The following is a 21,498-nucleotide window of genomic DNA, read 5'->3' on the forward strand; positions in this document are numbered from 1 at the left end:
TTACAATATACTAACACATATATATGGAATTTAGAAAGATGGTAACAATTACCCTATATGCAAAACAGAAAAAGAGGAACAGAAGTACAGAACAGACTTTTGAACTCTGGGAGAAGGTGAGGGTGGGATATTTTGAGAGAACAGCATGTATATTATCTATAGTGAAACAGATCACCAGCCCAGGTGGGATGCATGAGACAAGTGCTCGGGCCTGGTGCACTGGGAAGGCCCAGAGGAATCGGGTGGAGAGGGAGGTGGGAGGGGGGATCGGGATGGGGAATACTTATAACTCCATGGCTGATTCATGTCAATGTATGACAAAACCCACTGCAATGTTGTTAAGTAATTAGCCTCCAACTAATAAAAATAAATGAAAAAAAAATAAACATGATCATTAAGTATAAAAAAAAAATCTAGATTTGATTTAGGTCATACCTGAATGACCTAGTGGTTTTCCCTACTTTCTTCAATTTAAGTTTGAATTTTGCAGTAAGGAGTTCATGATCTGAGCCACAGTCAGCCTACAGTCTTGTTTTTGCTTACTGTATGGAGCTTCTCCATCTTCTATTGCAAAGAATATAATCAATCTGATTTCGGTATTGACCATCTGGTGATGTACATGTGTAGAGTCATCCCTTGTGTTGTTTGAAGAGGGTGTTGGTTGTGAGCAGTGCATTCTCTTGGCAAAACTCTGTTAGCCTTTGCCCTGCTTCATTTTGTACTCCAAAGCCAAAGTTGCCTGTTACTCCCGGTGTCTCTTGACTTCTTACTTTTGCATTCCAGTCCCTATGATGAAAAGGACGTCTGTTTTTGGTATTAATTCTAGGTCTTGTAGGTCTTCGTAGAACTGTTAAGCTTCTTTGGCATTAGTGATTAGGGCATAGACTTGGATTACTGTGATACTAAATGTCTTACCTTGGAAACAAACAGACATGGTTCTGTCATTTTTGAGATTGTACCCAAGTACTGCATTTGGGGCTCTTTTGTTGACTATGAGGGCTACTCATTTCTTCTAAGGGATTCTTGCCCACAGTAGAAGAAATAATGTTCATCTGAATTAAATTCTCCTTTTCTGGTCCATTTTAGTTCACTGATTCTTAAAATGTTGATGTTCAATCTTGCCATCTCCTGTTTGACCACTTCCAATTTGCCTTGATTCATGGACCTAACATTCCAGGTTCCTATGCAATATTGTTCTTTACAGCATCAGACTTTACTTCCATCACCAGTCACATCCACAACTGGGTGTTGTTTTCACTTTGGCTCTGTCTCTTCATTCTTTCTGGAGCTATTTCTCCACTCTTATCCAGTAGCATATTGGGCACCCACTGACCTGGGGAGTTCATGTTTCAGTGTCTGATCTTTTTGCCTTTTCATACTGTTCATGGGGTTCTGAAGGCAAGAGTACTGAAGTGGTTTGCCATTCCCATCTCCACTGGACCATGTTTTGTCAGAACTCTCCACCATGACCTGTCCATCTTGGGTGGCCCTACATGGGATGGCTCATAGTTTCATTGAGTTAGAAAAGGTTGTGATCCATATGATCAGTTTGGTTAGTTTTCTGTGATTGTGGTTTTCATTCTGTCTTCCCTCTCATGGATAAGGATGAGAGGCTTGTGGAAGCTTCCTGATGGGAGGGACTGGCTGTGGGGAAAACTGGATCTTGCTCTGGTGCGCGGGGGCCATCTGACTTAGTAGTGAAAGATATAATTCTGATAGGATTTTTGTTTTATTTTAGACTTTTGACTACAGGTTTAACAGGTCCAGATAGATAAGTCCTGCATTTGATCAATTTATTTCAATAATTAGAAAATATCTATGAATGTTTTGATTGAAATTAAATTCATATCACCTGGGAACACACATTTTTAAGCCTCTCTTTCTGTCCTTCCACTTATGCAGATGGCATATTACAAGGTGTAGATTAAAAAAGAGAGTTGAAATGTTTTCCATATGGATAACCAACTGTCCTGCACTGTTTTGTTGAAAAGAGGGTTCTTTTTCCATTAAATTACCTTGATATCTTTGCCAAAAATCAGTAACTGTTTTTGTGTTTCTGAACTCTGTTCCATTAACCTTTTTGTCTGTCTTTAGGCCAATACTTCACTGTATTGCTTACTGTAGACTGTATGTACTATATGGCAGTTTTGAGATCAGATAGTGTTAGTCCTCTAAATTCATTCTTTTTAAAAAATCAATTGATTCTTTTAGTCCTCTATATATTTTAATATATATTTTAAAGTCAGTTTTTTTCAATAGCTGTAAAAAGCTTGACAAGATTGTAACTAGAATTGCTTGGAATCTATAGATCAATTGAAAAGAATTGATATCCTATAAACCACTACAGTTCCCCACCCTCCCCCATCATGTTAGTTTTTAGTTTTAAGGGATTACTCATAATTTAAGGAAGAGAAATCCTGATTAGCGAGTGTATACTCTGAACAGAAAGTAGATGATGAGTTCAGATTTTCACTAATAGGCTCCATGTGGCATCTATCTGAGTTATTAACATGGTAATAAGAATGTTAAATAATTTTCTTAAGGCAACTTAGTAATTTTTGAAATAAACTTAATGAAGGAAATGTGCAAATTAAAAATTATAGTATTTTCAGGTTAACCCAAAAGCCTAATGTCTTTATGTCCATTTAAAATAATTAAGAGGATGATGTTAAAGCTTCACTTTTCCTCAACAGCAGTGGTAAATATTAAAAACTGACTCTCCAGGAAAAAAAAAAAAAAGAGCCCTGATTTGTAGCATTTGCCCATTTCTGTGTTATAAATACTCCCACTACAGCTCATTTCATGTTACAAAGTTAATGTCTCTCAGTGCATAGATGCACACTAGCATGCCATTATATAGAATTCCCGTCATACAGATACAATAGATGTAACTTCATGAGCATAGATGAAAATGAAAAAAAAGTGGAAGTGTTAGTTGCTTAGTCATGTCTGACTCTTTGCAACTCCATGGACTGTAGCCCACCAGGTTCCTCTGTCCATGGAATTCTCCAGGCAAGAATACTGGAGTGGGTGGTCATTCCCTTCTCCAGGGGATTGAACCTGGGTCTCCTGCCTTGCAGGCAGATTCTTTACAATCTGAGCCACCAGGGAAGCCCAATGATAATAAAATGTAAAATAATTAAACAGAGATGAGGTTTGATGGTTGATTTTGTTTTGCTATTTTTAGAAGATGTCTGCTCCACTCACTCATTCAGGGACCACGTTAAGAATAATTCTACAGCCTTATCCAAGGTCACACGTTGGAAGGAGACTGAGCCTGGAGGAGCAGTATGTGAGACGGTTTGTATGGCCAGGCCTGGAAGTGGTTCTAGTATCTTCTTCCCTTCTGGCCTACACTACAGTCACATAACTGCTGCAAAGGAGGCTGGGAAATGTAGTCCATTGGTGTGTCCAGGAGAGGAGCAAAGCCCAGTTTAGGGGACCAGTTAATAGTCTCTCATGTCATTGCTTCGTACTTTTTAACCTGTCCTCGTGTGGCATGACTTGGGGAGGGAGATGTGAATTTAGATAAGTGTAGTCAATAACTGTTCTTCAGCAAGCCCCGTCGTCTCTCTGAGTCCCAGTTTTCTCTGTGGAATTCAGGGCTTAAACTAGGTCCTTCCTAGTTCTGTAACTGCTAATTCATCTTCCCTACTCAGCATTCCCTGTTCTTTTCTTTCTGGTCTCTTGGGGGTAGCTTTTGTTCATCTGTCGGTCCTGATGTGAACCCCTTTCTGCAGTGGAAACTGGTCTTTCCTGTGACTTGGCAGCTTTGTCTACCTGCCTGACTTGGGACCAGGGCCTTGGAGCCCAGGGCACTCCTGAGTCAGGGGTTCTGAGTGCACCTGTTCTGTCTGGGGAGAGCCAGGCCTGCTGCAGGCCAGAGGTTTCTCAAGGAACTGTTCTCATTTTGCTTCACTCAGGAAAATGCCAAATTTAATATGTAGGTGCAGACATTTTGCTCCAGCAAACAACATCTTGGAGAAATTATAGTTTCCATGGGAGAATGCAGCCTCTGGAGTTAAAGTGCCTGGGTTCAAATCCCTACGCTTTCTGAGTTATGTTACAGAGGCCAAACTACGTAACATTTCTGTGCCTCAGTTTCTTTCTCTGAAAATAAAAAAAAAAAGATAAAATAAAAAGTTAGATGATATATAATTTAAAATATTTGTGTTAAAATAATCTTCAGTGTTTTTTTTGAGGAATAAATAAGTTAATACACGTAAATGCTATAAAAGTGTTGTTTTTAGTGGTGTCATTAATTGTTATTGCACAGAGAAGTTAAGGAAATGGTGTTCTTATGGGCATTGTGAATAGGAAATAAAAAAGGGTCAGGATCCGGTGATTTTAAAATTGGCAGTTACTTCAATAGGTTGCGCACTGCAGCCTGTTCACCAAGAATAGAAAACTGCCCCAATTATGCCATGGATGCTCTTCCCTTCTCTTCCTTCCTGGCTTTACACTCTTCCTCCTGCCCTCCTTCAATCCCTTTTCCTCCATGAGAAGCAAAAAGAGTGGGACTTAGGATGGTATTAAAGTGCCAAGCTGAGAGCTGCAGACATTTTAATCAGATCAGCATCTTTTCAGCATGTCGACCTCTCTTCCTACTTCTATATTCTTGGCAGACATTGCTAATCAATGTGAGAGTTTTTTCCTACTGAACCTCAGGACCTCCAAAGGAAGAGGTTGTAAGTCAAGACACTTAACATCTGGTATTGTTTGACCAATCAGAGCCAACCCTCCAGAAGGCTGGAGTTTCCCTGCGGCACCAGGCATTAACCCCTTAGTTGCTGGACTTGTTAAGAAATCAAGGGATTTACAGGGAAAAAGCCTGAGTGTCCACGGGAGTAGTAGAGCAGGAGAAGGGAAGATACAAGGGTTCTCAGAGCAGCATGAAAGAATGAAAGTATTTTACTATGTTAATAATTAGTATAGCTGTTCTTGCACAGAGTACTAACCTTGCACAGAATCATTTTCAACACCGCCACTGCCACAGACCACATTGGAGATGAAACTCAGCTGACAGGCAAGCATTAGAAGATGTGGTTCAAAGAAATAGGTCACTGCTCTTCTCGAAAGTTATGGAGGAGACTTTGTGGAAAAGATGGATTTGGGCTGGATCCTGAAGGGTTTCCACTGATAGAAGGGGAAATGGGAAGAGGATGAGCAGACAGGCCAGTGTGAACATGACTAGGGAGGCAGGTCCCTCTTCCTGGCTCCCTGGAAGCTGCTGTACTAGGCTGCCGTGGTGATGACAACAGATTCCTTTGGTCCAGCAGCCTTGTGAAGCCATCAGAGAAGAAAAGATGGGCAATTCCCCAGTTCCCATTTCTGCCCAGACTGTGAAATGGCAGTAAATGCCAATCTGTTTTCCTCTAGAAAAAGTGATTTCATTTTGAATTTTACATCGTCAGTTCCAAAGAGAAAATAATTCACCAAAACAAATGTAAATATATCATTATAAAATGTCCTGCTTTTCTATTTTTCTTTTCTTTGGGTAGATGTTTTCAGTATTCACAAGTAAAATCATACTACTTTCAAAATTAGTCTGCAGACAACTTAACTGCTTGAGAAAAATTGTTTCTCCAGATTTGTTAAGGAAGAAATACTACAGGAGTGGAGTGAGAGTAGAATGAATTTTATACTGGGAGTGAGAAGAAATGAGTGCTGGTCTTTGTTCTGTCTCCTAGTGTGTAATGGGAGATTTTACTTCCTGTCAATTGATTTCCTCCTTACAAAGTGAATTAACATCTTCATTTCAGAGAAAGTTTGACAAAATAGAGAAAGGAATAAAAAAGAAAAGAAGAATCCATAGCTCAAACACAGCTATTAAAATTTTTGGCTTATTCTCTCTTCATATTTGTTTAAAAATTTATACAAGGTTCTAATCAGGGAACCTTGGCTTTCTCTGGTGTCTCAGATGATAGGGAATCCACCTGCAATGCAGAAGACCTGGGTTTGATCTCTGGGTTTGGAAAATCCTCTGGAGAAGGAAATGGCTACCCTCTCCAGTATTCTGGCCTGGAGAGTTGCAGAGACAGAGGAGCCTGGTGGGCTACAGTTCATGGGGTCGCAGAGTCGGACACAATTCAGAGACTTTCACTTCCTTTCTTCCTAATCACTAAAAGTGAAAGTGTTGCTCAGTCATGTCCGACTCTTTGAAACCCCTTGGATTGTAGCCTGCCAAGCTCTTTTGCCCATTGAATTCTCCAGGCAAGAATACTGGAGTGGGTAGTCATTCCTTTCTCCAAGGGATATTCCTAACCCAAGGCTCGAACCAAGGTTTCTTGGCAGGCAGATTCTTTCCCATCTGAGCCATCAGGGAAGCCCATAAATCATAGTCTACATTTAATTTATGTCCTGCCTCCTCACCTAACCTGAAGTTTACATTTTTCCTAGGCTGTGTAGTGTGGCATTGTCTCTTCACTGAAGGCAAAATCACAGGATGCTGAGGGTTGGAGTTTATAATTTACTCCTTAAACTCAAGGGTCTTCACAGCATTTCCGTGTGGATAGATATTCTGGTGTCTTGTGTTTTAAGGCAATTGCTCATTTGTTTAGCTTCAGGCTGTCTTTGCTTTAGGTTCTCTGCATGAATGAGTTATTGTCTAGAGAGGGTGCTATACTAATAGATGGAGCTGGCCTCTCTTGGATGTGGGTTTTTTGACTCAATGGGGGCAGAAACTAGGGTGGCTTGAACCCTGTCCTCTCTGCCCTGCCCCTGGGGAGACAGGTATAGAAGGGGGCTGCTGGGAAGACATGTTCCCCAGGTTGGAATGAGCCTTGCTATTTCTGTACCAGTTCACAAACCTCAGATTTCACCTTTATTTGGGGTTTATTTTCAGTGTCTTAAATTTTAAAATCATCATTTTTATTACTTTAGCTACTCTTTGGCTTTTCTGCATATGCACTGCATGCTTAGTCATGTCTAACACTTTGCAACCCCCTGGACTGTAGCCCACCAGATTCCTCTGTCCATGGGATTCTCCAGGCAAGGATACTGGAATGGGTTGCCATTCCCTCCTCCAGGACATCTTCCTGATCCAGGGATCGAACCCAGTTCTCCTGCATCGATGCAGAAAGATTCCTTACCACTTTGACTTTTCTAAAGGAGTTTTATTCTTGTAATTGTTTAGTTCTTAAATAGTCTTTTAGTTTTACATTACAGCAGTGGGATCGTACCATTATAAGAAGTTTAGCCAAAAAGAGAAAAATACCCATAACCCAAACACAATTCATAATTTTTGCTTATTTCCTATTAATTAATATTCAACATATTTAATAAGTCATAAACATGGTATAGGAATAGTTTTATACCCTGCTTCTTCACATAACCTGCCATTGTTTGCATTTTCTATTTCGTTTTCCATACTGTTTGCTTTAAGTGGTTGCAGTATTCTGTGTGGTGATTGTGTACCCTCGTTGGTTGAACCATTTCTCTTATGTCACACATTCAGTTTTCTTCAAATTTGCAGCATGTGAGATCTGAGTGCCCTGACCAGGGATGGAACCTGTTCCCCCTGCCCTGCAAGCATGGAGTCTAAACCACCGGATTGCCAAGGAAGTCCCAAACTAAAGCTATTTTATGTCACTTGTTTACTTCTGGCCCGGTAGACTTCCCAAATTCTTTCTTAGACAATGCTGAGAACAGCTGTTTCATTGAACACTTGCTGACATTTGATATACTACTGCTCATTATTAATGTATTTACTTTTGCTAATTAAGTAGGGGAAGAGGATATCTTGTTTTAATTTGCATTTTTAATTTTTGGTAGGCTTGAACTTTCTCCCATGGTCGTTCATTTTTTTGAGTTTTTTCTTTGTGAATTATCTTTTTAGATGCATTGTGTGTGTGTGTGTATGTGTGTTTAGTCACTCAGTCATGTCTGACATTTTGCGACCCTATGAACTATAGCCCGCCAGGCTCCTCTGTCCATGAGGATTCTCCAGGCAAGAATACTGGAAAGGGTTGCCATTTTCTCCTCCAGGGGATCTGCCTGATCCAAGGATCAGATCTGTGTCTCCCTCATCTCCTGCATTGCTGGTTGATTCTTTACCACTGAGCCGCTGGGGAAGCTCTAGATGCTTTGGATATTTGGGCCTAATGATGTTCTTATTGTTTTAGATAAGAAGCATATTAACCCTTTGCTGTGTTTGCTGGATTGTTTCTTATTTAACATCCTTTCTGGACTGATATTTCTGTTTCTAGGATCTGGATTATCTGTATTGATACCACAATTTCAATGGTGCTGCTTTGTAATTCTTTTAGAAATTTCTTTTTAAAAAAATTTATTTATTTTTAATTGAAGGATAATTGCTCTATAGTATCATGTTGGTGTCTACCAAACATCAACATGATAAAACTTTCTTTATATTCTTTTATTCCTCACTTTTAAATGAAAATTATCATTGTTCAGTTAGTTTCCCCTACTCCACATCTCCCAAACTTCTGCTTGAGTTTTGATTGTATGTGAGTGAAATAAGCATATTAATTTTGGAAGAGCAGACGTATATTAGTCCTTTATTGAGGAGGTGAGTCTTGGTAAATGTTTGTGGGATAGAGTTCTTCAGCTGCTTCACTCTGGTCTCAGTTGCAGATTTGCTTTGTGAGCTGCTGGATACTTAGTATGCAAGTGCTATTTTATAGTTGGTGTTTATTTAGCTTTAGAATGCATGTGTCAGAATCTCCTACTCATTGTTTTGTAAAATGTTGATAGAAAACATGAGTAACTTTAAATTTGCACAGCCTTGTGTAGGAGCTCTTTTTCCAGAATTCTTTGGAGGTTGGAATGCTTTCTTTAATACTACATTGGTGTTGAAATGATGCCGTGTTTGACTTTTCATCCTTACCAGCTAAAATCACTATTTTGTGTCCAATGTGGCATTGCCTTTGGTGCTAACATTTTAATTAGAGAGATATACTTAATCATAGCTGTGTATTTTGACAGGATAATTTATATATATGTATTTTTTTCAGGATAATTTATATTAACTCAAAATATTCTACAGTGCTTATGTTAGTAAGGTTAGGGAAAATGTTGGCAGAAAAATTTTATTGCTTGATATAGAAATGATAATTATAACAATAATAAAAAATAATCGTAGCTGACATCTGAATCTGTCTTTTGCCAGTTATTTTTCTTAGCTAATATAATTCTTACAACAATCCTGTGAGGTAGATGCTGTTATTATTCCTGTTTTGCAGATGAGGAAACTGAGTCACTGAGAGATTAAGCAACTTTCTATTGATTTTCTCCTTTGCCCTTTCACTAAGATGGGCAAATGGAAGTCGTAGTAAATAGTTGCGCGGGGAGCATTTTTGATACCACAGGATTTAAGAGCTGGAAGCAATGTCTTCATATCATTTAGTGATGGTCCACTCTTTTCATCTTTCAGGTGAGAAAAATCAGAGTCCAGAAAGCTTCAATAATTATTTAATTTTTTTTAGGTTATGAAAACAGAAATATTCAATATGCAGAAGTACACAAAGAATTCCCCCATTTTCCTTTCTTATCTATTTTATTCACCAAGGAAGTCCCATTAGTAGCTTGAAGTGTCTTCTTCCAAGTTACAAAGTTGAAAAAGAGACACAAATGTAGAAAACAAATGTATGGACACCAAGGGGGAAAGGAGGGAGGTGGGTTGAATTGGGAGGCTGGGATTGACATATATCCACTATTGACACTGTGTATGAAGCAGATAGCTGATGAGAACTTACTGTATAGCACAGGGGACTGTACTCAGTGCCTCTGTGGCGACCTAAATGGGGAGGAAATCCAAAAAGGAGGAAATATATGTGTATGTATCGCCGATTCACTTTGCTGTATGGCAGAAACGAACACAATATTGTAAAGCAACTATACTCCAATAATTTTTTTTTTTTAAGCGGGGGAAAAAAGAAGTGTCTTCTTCCAGACATTCTTGTTCTGTATTTAAATAGCATTTCTAAATTTCAGAGCAAGTTGGAGGCACAGAGTTGAGTAGAAGGCAGAGCTTATGTCCCGAGGGCAGTGACTTGTTGAGGGCACATGGAGGTGCCTTTGTTGACTCCCGCTCCAGGGAGGTGCTGGGGGCAAGGAGATGGCCAGGATGCTCCCGTCATCACCAGATGCAGTCACTGGGGGTAGGTGAAGGTGAAAGTCACTCAGTCGTGTCTGACTCTTTTTGACCCCATGGACTATACAGTCCATGGAGTTCTCCAGGCCAGAATACTGGAGTGGGCAGCCTTTCCCTTCTCCAAGGATCTTCCCAACCCAGGGATCAAACCCAGGTCTCCCACATTACAGGAGAATTCCTTACCAGCTGAACTGCCAGGGAAGCCGCATTGGGGGTAAACCCTGGTCATAAATTAGCTGGTCTTTTCCAGGCAAGCCAATGACTTTTAATAGTTGGTTTTCTCCTGAGGATATGAAAGGAGGGCGCTGTCAATAAAAAATGTTTCTTCTGTTATATATTAGCTTGCAATCTGTGTGCCACAAGTAAAGGAGACTATTTTAAACATCTGGTCAGGAAAGTTTATTTTCTGTGAGTCTATAAGACTTCTAGGGTCCACTGGTATAAATGGTGTTGACAATGAATAAATTCTGTTGAAGTTCAGTGTGTTTTTTGAGTGGTCAACTGTTAAAACAAGGTGCACAAACCTTACTCAAATAAGCATTGGAAAATTATTAGATTGTGTTTAATAGAAAATTAATAGATTGTGCTTACAAATAAGATAGCTTAAAACAGGCACAAATTCTGTAGTCTGTAACTTCAGACATTTTCTACAATGATAATAACTTTATAATGTCATGTTTGATCATTTTTGGTCACCTTCTCTAAAAATGTCCAGGTCTATCAAGATGCAATAACAGTAATTGTTGCTATGACAATGGATGTATCAGAGGTCAGGGCACCCATAGATGTGGTCCTAGAGACCATTCAGAGGCCATCTGGCTGCATTTCTGGGTGCTGTCCCAGAGTGTCCAACTCAGAGTATTCAAACATTAACTTCTTTTTCTCAGTTTTGCTGTGACACAGGAAAATGAGTTAACACTGGGTCATTGCACTGATATTTGGCTGTGTTTGCTCTAGTCCAAGTCTTCTTATCTAGGAAGACGTTCAGTTTGGGAGGAAAGGAAGCTCTCTGTCTCTGCTACACTAGACTCCATGTATTGCCTGAGGGTCCTTTAAAAGCTGACATCCAATCCCATGCCCTGGAGTCAGTAACTTGACTAACTCAGGTGGAGGCAACCATTTCGAAAGCTCTGCTTAGTATTTCTGCCCAGTGAGGCCTCAGGGTGGTGACCACACTGCAGTTGAGTCACCTTAGTAAGTCCTCCTTGGTAAAATGTAAAGAAAGTCTTTGAAAGGTTAACTGTAATGTGTAAAGAGTCTTGTACTTTATTTTTTTATTAAAAAAAATTTTTTTTGCCATGTTTGGGCATGCTTAGCTTCCCAACCAGGAATTAAACTTGTTACCCCTGCATTAGGAGCACAGAGTCTTAACAACTGGACCACCAGGGAAGTCTCAAGAGTCTTATACTTTTGAGCATAACTATCATGGTACATCTCAGATGTTACCTACGAAGTCTTCCTTACTAAAATATTGGAAAGCTGTCAGCTGCAGCTAGGATGATAGTCATGACCTAACATTTACTGAGCCCTGACTATCACATATTACTCATATACGTATTGCATCAGCTCTATGAGCAGGGTTCTATTACTATCACATGAATTTTACAGCTTAGAAAATGGAGGCCCAGCGGCCCAGAGAGTGGTTGGCAAAATTAGGACTGGGAAATCTAGAGTTTGGTTGGAGTCAGAATCTCCAAGTCACCCAAACATCTTGCAAAACCATGCTGAACAATTTTCCATTTCTTTTTCTCCCTTATCTCACTGAGAGCAATGCAGAGTAAGGGGAAGGTTGAGGAGAGAGGAAGGAGCAGGATGTAGAACTGCTGGTGTCTCTAAAAGGCTGTTAAGGTTATTTGAAAATAAGTTAGAGGGATCCTGCAGAATGGGGACTGGATGAGTCAGTGACAGGCCCTGAGACGGAGGAAGCAACTAGTCTAAGGGCAGTATCTCTTTCATGTCCTGGGTTCTGGCTCCCACCTACTGTTAGAACCAGGCTCCCTCTGGCTGTCGAGACCAAGATCAAGAGCTCTCTGCCTGCATCTGGATGCTGCCTGGCGAGGTGGTTCACAGCCAGGGCCTCTTGGGTGAGTGTCGTGGGTCCCTTCTCTGGAGCTGACAGGTTCAGAACTAATTAGCTCCAGGATCATGCTGAACTACAGAGCAGAGCTCCTGGGGCCCCTGCCACCTTGTTCTCCTAAATCAGAGCACCTCTTTTTTTTTTCTGTCTTTTATTTTTGGGTTCTGAATAAGATATCTTTTGGACAAAAGGTTCAGCAGTCCAAAATCTGTCAAAATCTGCTTCTCTGTCAGACCTAACTTGCTACTGTGGTGCTCTCAGTTATTTGGGTATCTATTTCTACATAACCAATTACTCCAAAATTTATTTGCCTAAAACTGCCGTTTTATTTTGCTGAGGGTTTTGTGGGCTGGGAATTTGGGAAGGGCTGTACTGAGGAATTTGTCTCAGATCCGAGAGGTGTCACCTGGAGTCCCTATGGCTGATGAATCTGCTGCTGAGATGGCTTCTTTCCCCATAAGTCTGGCCCCTCACTGCTCTTGATTTGTTTCTCCTTAACTCTCCATCTCCAGTCTTAGGGTTTTGTGCTTTACAGTATCTCCATGTGGTCAATACTTTGACCACCTGATGTGAAGAGCCGGCTCATTGAAAAAAGATCCTGATTCTGGGAAAGACTGAGGGCAGGAGGAGAAGGGATGATAGAGGATGAGATGGTTGAATGGCATCACCAACTCAATGGACATGAATCTGAGCAAACTCCAGGAGCTGGTGATGGACAGGGAAGCCTAGCGTGCTGCAGTTCATGGGGTTGCAAAGAGTCTGTCACAGCTGGATGACTGAACAACAACAGTATGTGGTTTAGGCTTCTCATGGTATGGTGGTTTCTGGGTAGTCTCCCTTTGAACATGGTGGTTACCTTCCAAGAGCCAGGAAGCAGTAACTACCTGGCCAAGTAAGAACCTTTCCGGAACTGGTGTAATATTACTTCCACCTTGCTCTATGGACAAGAGCAGCCATGGAATCTCCCACATTCAAGAACATAGAGAAACTTTATTTCTGTTTTGTAAATAAGTTCATTGTACTATTTTTTCCCCACATATATGCGCTATCATACAATATTTGTCCTTCTCTGTCTGACTTACTTCACTCAGTATGACACTCTCTATGTTGCTGCAAATGGCATTGTTTCATTCCTTCTTATGGCTGAGTAATATCCCGTTGTATATATGTACCACATCTTCTTTATCCATTCTTCTGTCAATGCACATTTAGGTTGTTTTCATTGGCTTTTGTAAGCAGTGCTGCAGTGAACATTGAAGTGCATGTATCTTTTCGAAATAGGGTCACAGATGTAGAAAACAATTTTATGGTTACCAGGGGAAGGGAGGGAGGGATAAATTAGGAGATTGAGATTGAAATATACACACTACAGCATATAAAATATATAACTAATAAAGACCGACTGTGGGCTTCCCTGGTAGCTCAGCTGGTAAAGAATCCGCCTGCAATGCAGGAGACCCAGGTTTGATTCCTGGGTCAGGAAGGTCCCCTGGAGAAGGGATGGGCTACCCACTCCAGTATTCTTGGGCTTACATGGAGGCTCAGATGATAAAGAATCTGCTTGCAATGCAGGAGACCTGGGTTTAATTCCTGGGCTGAGAAGATCCCCTGGAGGAGGGCATGCCAACCCACTCCAGTATTCTGGCCTGGAGAATCCCCATGGACAGAGGAGCCTGGCAGGCTACAGTCCATGGGGTCACAAACAGTCGGACAGGACTGAATGACTAAGCATAGCACAGCAAAGGCCTACTGTATAGCACAAGGGACTCTATTCAATACTCTGTAATGACCTTATTTGGGAAAAGAATCTAAAAAAGGGTAGGCATATATATATGTGAGCTTCCCTGATAGCTCGTATGGTAAAGAATCTGCCTGCGATGCAGGAGACCTGGGTTCAATCCCCGAGTTGGGAAGATCCCCTGGAGAAGGGGAAAGGCTACCCACTCCAGTATTCTGGCCTGGAGAATTCCATGGACTGTATAGTCCATGGGGTCGCAAAGAGTCGGACACGACTGAGGGACTTTCACTTCACTTCTCTTCATGTGTATATGTATAACTGATTCACTGTGCTCTACACCTGAAGCTAATACAACGTTGTAAATCAACTATACCCTGAGAACATTTTTCTAAAGGAAGAATGTAGAGAAAGACTCCAGCTCCTGATGGGAAAGGGGAGAGGTCATATTGCAGAAGAGGATCCTGGGTGCGAGTCATTGTTGCGCCATCTTGGAAAATACAGTCTGTCTTATCTCACCACCACCAAGTGCAGTTTCAGCCTCTCACCCCTCCCAGATGCTGGTGTTTCTCTCTGCCACCTGCTTCTCTCCATCTCCTTTCGTTCTTCTCTCACCTCCTTTTCTGTGAGAGATTCCCTCTCCTTCCCTTGTTACTCTGCTCCCAGCTTCCTGCTCATGTCAGCACATTAATGGCTTCTGGGAGGGTTCTCCTCTTTTCCTTCTCACCACCTGCCTTTCTGTTTGCAGCTTCTTTTCTCCATGTCTTAACTTTTCAGCAAACAAGTGCCATTTACAAGGTGTCACCTGTTCATCAGACCTCTTTCTTCCACAGGGCATTCTAATCAGTCATGGCTTCACTCATGTCATCTTTGTGTCTTTCCTTCTGTGGTGTTGTTCATCGTTAATAGGTGGTAAATACCTGTTAGTGTGTGTGCGCATGCGTATGCTAAGTTGCTTAAGTCGTGTTCGACTCTTTGCCACCCTATGTACTGTAGCCCTCCAGGCTCCTCTGTCCATGGGGATTCTCCAGGCAAGAATACTGGAGTGGGTTGCTATACCCGCCTCCAGGGGATCTTCCTGACCCAGGGATTGAACCCGTGTCTCTTATATTTCTTGCATTGGCAGGTGGGTTCTTTACCACTAGTGCCACCTGGGAAGCCCAAATACCTATTTATTTTCTTTAAATATTTAAAAGTTATTTTCCTCAAAAACTCAAGTAAGTGAGCTTTTATTAACTCAGGAAAAGCCATCATTAGCCAAAACCTTTATCTCTAAAGTTGTGAAATAAATGAAACCATTGATTTTAGGTGGCCTGTTGTGGTATCTATATCTGTGTATTTGCAATAAGCATTCTCTAGGCACTTGTGCAGAAAAGAATTGAAAGAACGCGTATGTCACCAGTTCCCTGTCAAACAATGCCTTGGGACCAAACATTGTTTCTGGAGGCTAATTTGAAGGGGCAAATAAGTCCAAGTTGAGGTACCTAAAAGATTTACTCTCCACACAAAAAGACATTCTGGTAAATTCATTGGGACAGTGCATTTTAGTGAAAAGGAAAAGTGCATTGCCTGTGCTGGGATTTTGGGTGAGTTATTTAAACTCTCATGACCTGGTTTTTAACCTGGTTGATAATGGGGTCATCTTGATGATCTCTGTGGTTCCCATCAGCTCTGAAATGCTCTCATATTCTTAAAAGGTGACTTGAGTTGGGTAGGCTTTCTCTTAAAATACACATTACATGATCTCTTCTTTATGAATGTGGAGAAAATATATGTACTATATTCAAAGACAGTTTCAGTACTCAAACTGCTCAGTATTTACTTGGAGTGAAAAGATTAGCTTGAAACAAGTCCAGATTTTATGATGAATCAATTAAAATATCTAATAACAAGTGGCTTTTTGTGGAATATATGGATTTATTGATCTGCCTTCAGCGCTGGTATTGTTTCCCAAAAAGGCAAATGTGGGAAAGGAAAATGCTGCCTCTTTTTTAGCTTCAATATGATCCTTCCGTATCATTAGGCTTTTACAATAAAAGTAACATTGATTCTCTGTAATTGCTTGATTCTCTCTTACTGCTTTTGGTAACCCGTGTTTGAATTTTTTAAAAGGGCTAGAGCAAAGGCCTTAAATAATGGTTGTATAAGCAAAGAGGAGAAGATATTAAAATTGTGCTTTGTCTAGCTCTCCTGTCTATGAAATTTAGAAAACCAGTCTATACATATTTTGCTTAGCTCACAAACTATATATTATCCTCCGATCAGTTTTATGGAGTTGAATATAATGGTTTGAATGATGTATTTCTGTATCACTCAATATTTTCCTTTTAGCCCTTGGAGTAAACAGAAACTTCTGGTCCTACTATTGTTGTCAAAATTACTTAGTGCAGGCTCTTCCAGCCTGCCCTAACTGGTGATCTTTTTATTTCCAACAATGCTGCAACTCTCTTTCCAGTCTTTAGTTTTAGTTCAGTCGCTCAGTCGTGTCTGACTCTTTGCGACCCCATGAATCGCAGCACACCAGGCCTCCCTGCCCATCACCAACTCCTGGAGTTTACGCAAACTCATGTCCATCGAGTCGGCCTGCTGGAATTCTTTGGGTGGTCTTCAGTGGTGCTTTATGCATTCCCATTTCTAAATCGTACTTGTTTTACACACTGGGGAAATGTTTCTGGCATCTCCATAGGCTCTCCTCTCGATTCAAACTCAGATTCATTTCCACAATAATTTATGTTTTCTGCCAATAACATATTTGATTTATAACACGCAAGCTTTCTGAGAAGAGTCTCCATGTTGGTTCTAGGGTTTAAATCCTACCTGTGCAGAAAGTGGACTTTTCCTCTGGCTCTTAAGTCCTTCCTTTCCCTCCATCTCTTCTGTCTTCCAGCCTTTGACAGTGACTGTGGTCTATTCTTTATTTTTTGGGCTCCAAAATCATTGCAGATGGTGACTGCAGCCTTGAAATTAAAAGATTCTTGCTCCTTGGAAGAAGAGCTATGACCAACCTAGATAGCATATTAATAAGCAGAGACATTACTTTGACGACAAAGGTCCATGTAGTCAAAGCTATGGTTTCTCCAGTAGTCATGTATGGATGTGAGAGTTGGACCATAAAGAAAGCTGAGTGCCAAACGATTGATGCTTTTGAACTGTGGGTTGGAGAAGACTCTTGGGAGTCCCTTGGCCTGCAAGCAGATCAAACCAGTCCATCCTAAAGGAAATCAGTCCTGAATGTTCATTGGAAGGACTGATGCTGAAGCTGAAGCTCCAATACTTTGGCCACCTGATGTGAAGAACTGACTCATTGGAAAAGACCCTGATGCTGAAAGATTGAAGGCAGGAGGAGAAGGGGATGACAGAGGATAAGATGGCTGGGTGGTATCATTGACTTGATGGACATGAGTTTGAGTAAGCTTCAGGAGTTGGTGATGGACAGGGAAGGCTGGTGTGCTGGTGTCCTTGGGGTCACGAAGAATCAGACACTACTGAGCAACTGAACTGTGGTCCATTCTGGCTGAGACGCTTCTGTTTTATCTGAGCTGTGGGGAGGCTGGGTTGATAACGTTTGATGTCCCTGAGGATGGAGGAAGTGGCTATAAGGGAAGAAGTGGGGGAAAGTGTGGGATTAGATGCAGGAAACAAGGACCTTTGGGAGGAAGAAGAGCTGATCTCAGCCTATATTCAATTATTCATACTCCCCTCCCTTACCACTCCCTCCCAGTCCTTACTGACTCTCCAAGAGAATAAAATAAAAGAGAACTACTTTGGGGAAGCAGATTTTCTTTGGTTTGGTTGCAGTTTCTATTTAGCCTAGGGTTCAAAGGTCTATTTGAAAGAAATGCCCTCATCCTAGAGAATTCTCATATAGTCTTGTTTATCCTCAATATAATAAAATGAAATAATAGTGGATGCCTTACCATCACATAGAAAGACTTTAGGAGATTTGCTTACATATTGGAAATCTGAGGGAAAAAGCGACTGGAAAAAGGAGTAATGGAGATTGGAGTCCCAGAGTACATTGCACTAACCTCAGCAGGAATGAAATTAAGGGGCATGATTTGAAATGATAATTCTGTGTAGCCTCCAGAAATGTACACAAGTACAAAGGTGTGATGCAGCTCAACTCTGGCTCTGTCAAGATTGCCTGGAAGTGAGGGCTAAATGTCACTGCCTAAAAAATGCAGGGAGAAAAGCGATTTTAATTTATTTCAGTGCTGGTGGAAACTGCAGATTTTTGTGTGCAGCAAACATACCTGATCTTGTTGAAATCAGGACATAACTGCTATATTTAAGATGGGGACTATTTTATGCTCTGTTAATTTGCTAGAGGTGTGAGGAGATTTTGTATTTTTGGTTATGAAGAAAAGTTTTGAAAGTCTCTTGTAGCTATTGTTATTGTTTTTTAATTGAAGTATAGTTAACTTACAATGTTCTGTTAGTTTCTGGTGTACAGCAAAGTCATTCAGTTTTACATATATATATATATATATTTAGATTCTTTTCTATTATAGTTTATTGCAAGATATTGAATATAGTTTCTGTGCTATATAGTTGATCCTTGTTTTTTATCTATTATATATAGAGTAGTGTCTGGACTTCCCTGATAGCTCAGTTGGTCAAGAATCCGCCTGCAATGCAGGAGACCTGGGTTTGATTCCTGGGCTGGGAAGATCCCCTGGAGAAGGGATAGGTTACCCACTCCAGTTTTCTTGGGCTTCCCTTGTGGCTCAGCTGACAAAGAATCTGCCTGCAATGCAGGAGACCTGGGTTCAATCCCTGGGTTGGGAAGATCCCCTGGAGAAGGGAAAGGCTACCCACTCCAGTATTCTGGCCTGGAGAATTTCATAGACTGTACAGTCCATGGGGTCGCAAAGCTTCAGACATAACTGAGTGACTTTCACTTCACTTAGTGTGTATCTTCGAGAAGGCAATGGCACCCCACTCCAGTACTCTTGCTTGGAAAATCCCATGGATGGAGGAGCCTAGTAGGCTACAGTCCATGGGGTCTTGAAGAGTCGGACATGACTGAGTGACTTCACTTTCACTTTTCATTTTCATGCACTGGAGAAGGAAATGTCAACCCACTCCAATATTCTTGCCTGAAGAATCCCAGGGATAGAGGAGCCTGGTAGGCTTTCCATCTATGGGGTCACACAGAATCGGACACGGATGAAGCAACTTAGCAGCAGCAGCAGCAGCAGTGTGTATCTGTTAATTCCAAACTCCTAATTTATTCCCCTCTCTCGTTTCCTTTTTGGTAACTGTAAATTTGTTTTCTGTGTCTGTGAGTCTATTTCTATTTTGTAGATAAGTTCATTTGTGTCATTTTAGTTTCCATGTATAAGTGATGTCATGTGGTATTTGCCTTTCTCTGTCTGACTTACTTCTCATACTCACTTAGTATGAGAATCTCTAGGTCCATCCATGTTGTTGTAAATGGCATTATTTCATTCTTTTTATGTCCTAAAGCCATAACTTAACTTTTTTTTTAAGGTTCTTGCTCCAGAAACTCTTGTCTATTTTTTAGTGCAAAGAGAAAAAATTGTAAGATGTTGTTGAAGAGAGAAATAACTTCTGGATTCCCGTAATATTTTTCTAGGATAGGACATTCTAGTCAAGAAATTCCATTGTTGTGGAATTTTTATTTTCCATCAGTGAAAGATCAGAGCTGCTACCTAGGATTTAGAAATCTGTAAAGAAACCTTTCCCAGGTGGCTCAGTGTTAAAGAATCTGCCTGCCAGTGCAGGAGATGCAGGTTCGGTCCCTGGGTCAGGAAGGTCCTCTGGAGAAGGAGATGGCAACCCACTCCAGTATTCTTGCCTGGGAAATCCCATGGACAAGAAGGAGCCTGACGGGTTATAGTCCACAGGGTCACAAAGAGTCGGACATGACTGACCACACCCACCCTGAAAGTCTCTCATGGTTTACACCATTTTTCTGCTTTCTTTCTCTTCCTTAAGTTCACTTCTAACTTAGGCTTGTGTTTTCATTTTGGTTATATTTTTGTCTTCCTTCTCTGCTATGTCATTTTTTTGGACACACCTCTTTAGAAGGTGCTCAGGAAGAATAAACTTGGTGAGTACCAGCTTTCCGCTGTCTCTCCAAGAGTTTTTTTTCCCCTTTTTAAAAATATTTATTTATTTGGCTGTGTTGGGTCTTTTTTTTAAAATTTATTTTTTTATTGAAGGATAATTGCTGTATAGAATTTTGTTGTTTTCTGTCAAATCTCAACATGAATCAGCCATAAGTGAGAAACAGACATAGAGAATAGACTTATGGACATGAGGAAAGGGGAGGAGAGTGTGAGATGTATGAGAAGAGTAACATGAAAACTTACATCTCCAGGAGTTTTTAATGCACTGTCTAAAGAATGTTTGTGAAGAAGCTTGGATGGCTGGGGAGTTGGATTTTAATGACTTCTAAAGTCTTTTCTAACCTAGAAGCTCTGTGAATCTATGAAGACCTGTCTTAGGTGTTAGGTATTCATATGAAACCTGATTGCCCAGGTTAATAGATGGTAACACTCAATGCTGGACAATGTTGAACATTTTGTTGTTGTTTTAGTCCTTAAATTGTGTCCGACTCATTTGCAACTCCTTACACTGTAGCCTGCCAGGCTCCTCTGTCCGTGGGATTCTCCAGGCAAGAACACTGCCTCTAGTCTAGGACACGGGTTGCCATGTCCTCCTCCAGGGGATCTTCCCAACCCATGAGTTGAACCTGCATCTCCTGCATGGCAGGCAGATTCTTTACTGCTGAACCACCAGGGAAGCCCATTGAACATTTAGAATTTGCCTTTTAGCAGCAGAATGTCTGATTCCTAGAGATAAATGAGTAAAACAGTGAGGAGCACGGTGAGAAGGAAGCCTACAGATTTTCTGTCTTTGCTTTGGCCTCTTAAGGTCCATTTTCAAGTGTTTGTCTTGTCTCCATAGGTAATGGTGAGATGGATGGAAAGAAAACAATCTTTTTTTTTTAAAACAATCTTTTTTACAGTAAATTGAAAACAAATTCTACTTTAGAAAAGAATTTGGAGCTAGGCTAGAAAAAGTGAAGGTATATTCTGGGCAAATTCTGCCATCAGTGCAATGTCCAGGTGAATGGGAAGCTCTTAATAGCTAAAGATGGAGGGACCCAGAGTTGGATCCCCACGGAGGACAATGGGAAACCCAGAAGCCCTGGTGTTGGCATTGGGCTGGGGAGGAGACCCGTGGGGACTTAGAGTACCACTATTAGAGATTCTGATGTGGTAATTCAAAGCGGGACTCAGGAACCTGCATCTTAGGTACACATTGCAAGTGATTCCAATTCAGGTGACCCTCTGAACGAGGCCTCAACAGAGCTTGAGACAGGCCCTGAGTTATATGTGTGTCTAGGCTATTTTCCTTACCCTTGACTGTGTACTGCAATCACTTGGGATGCCTTGAATATGCTGAGTCTGGGCTCCACCCTGGAGATTCTGGTATGCTGGGCCCAGAGTGGGACCTGTGTCAGCTCCCAGGGTTGGGGGGCGCGGTTGGGGTGGTGAGGGGTGGTGGTGGTGATGGATCTGATGTCAGGGGGGGCTGAGA

At 41.1% G+C, this 21,498-nt stretch overlaps 1 protein-coding gene across 1 annotated transcript in view; it reads left to right on the forward strand.

The window, feature by feature from the left end:
• DNER (delta/notch like EGF repeat containing) overlaps positions 1-21,498 on the forward strand; it is a 377,854-nt gene that overhangs the window by 89,548 nt on the left and 266,808 nt on the right. The window lies entirely within an intron of this gene.

This window comes from Cervus canadensis, chromosome 24, assembly GCF_019320065.1.
Source record: "Cervus canadensis isolate Bull #8, Minnesota chromosome 24, ASM1932006v1, whole genome shotgun sequence".
NCBI lineage: Eukaryota > Metazoa > Chordata > Mammalia > Artiodactyla > Cervidae > Cervus > Cervus canadensis.